This window comes from Fonticula alba (genome assembly GCF_000388065.1).
Source record: "Fonticula alba strain ATCC 38817 unplaced genomic scaffold supercont2.3, whole genome shotgun sequence".
NCBI classification, from domain to species: Eukaryota; order Rotosphaerida; family Fonticulaceae; genus Fonticula; species Fonticula alba.
The window spans coordinates 1-1,441 of NW_009242973.1; positions in this window are offsets into that span (position 1 = coordinate 1).

Here is a 1,441-nt window from a genome sequence, read left to right on the forward strand (position 1 = left end):
CACAAACCCTAGCGAGCTTCGACCGCGCGCTTCTGCTCACAGGACTACCCTCCCGCTCAAATACAATCCGTTTGCGCGCGCACTTTTTACCCAGCTCACCGTTTTCCCGCCCAAATAACGCCCCGTTTGCGCGCGCACTTTTCTATCAAATCACCCGCTTTCCCGCCCCATAGCACCCATACTACTCCACTTCTACAAAACAGCACACACGTGACCACACCCCAGAACTATATAAGCACCCCCGCCACCTCGCGAGGCCACTTTGTCAGCCGAGTGACGTCGCGGAAGGCCACTTCGTCAGCCGAGTGACGTCGCGGAAGGCCACTTCGTCAACCGCCGATGTGGCCCAAGCGGCCAGGAGTCTTTTTCTCACCTCTTTTTGCCTCCTCCCGGCGACATTCGCCTCTCCGCACTTTTTCCCGCTTTTTATTCCCTTTTTCGCGTCACGCGGATTACGCGTTCTGATAATTGAAGGGAGATGTTCTGGTAAGGGGTGGTTTTCCAACAGCGTTCGGCGCCGCTCTGGCGCATTCGCTCGCCGCGACTTCGGGATTTTGACAATCAGGCTGACAAAGCGTGACACCCCAAATTCCATGCCTTTTCCGTTCTACTGGAGCCCAATTGATTCTGATACACACGCCCGCCCGCCGAGGCCCCTCCTCCCGCCACTTCAAAGCCCCGACAGCCACCCCTCCGCGCACATTTTCCCCCGCCTAGGATCCCCATGCCCACACTCTCCACGCCCGCCTACCTCCTCCCACTTGCCACATCCTCGTAGCCCGCCTACTTCCCCGTTGGACCCGGATTCCATGAACTGGTCACGCGGACATCCCGCGAATCGCCTTCCCACCCTTGCCCTGGTCCCTGCGCTGGTCTCGCATCGCGCCCACAAACACTTCTCCTCCCCGGGATCCTCACACCCCCTCCTCCCAAGTCGTCCCACCCACTATGCAGATGACTTGATCCAACACCCATGGGTCCTGCCCCTGCCTGGGCCCACACCTTCCCGGAGAGACCACTTTCCCCGGACCAAGCAAGCCCAGACAGGCCGCACGAGGCACCCCAGCCCGGCTCATAGCCCGCGCCTGCTCCAGCTCAACGGCCCCCGCCGCGGCGCGCGTCCCTCCCCCCCCCCCCCCCCCCCCCCCCCGTGAGCTACAACAGCTTGACCCTCCGCGACCGAGCACTGCCTCGATACGTGGCCATCTTGTGCACTCCTGACCCCCCCCCCCCACGGGCCGGCCATCTGCCAGCCTATTCGAGCCTCCTTCCCCCTGGTCGCACCCCTCCTCTCGCACTGGCGCCACGAAGAGGGACTCCAAACAAAGTCCATGATGCGCGGGCCGCACCAAGGCCCGGCATCGAGCCGCCACCAAGGCCCGGCATCGAGCCGCCACCAAGGCCCGGCATCGAGCCGCCACCAAGGCCCGGCATCGAGCCG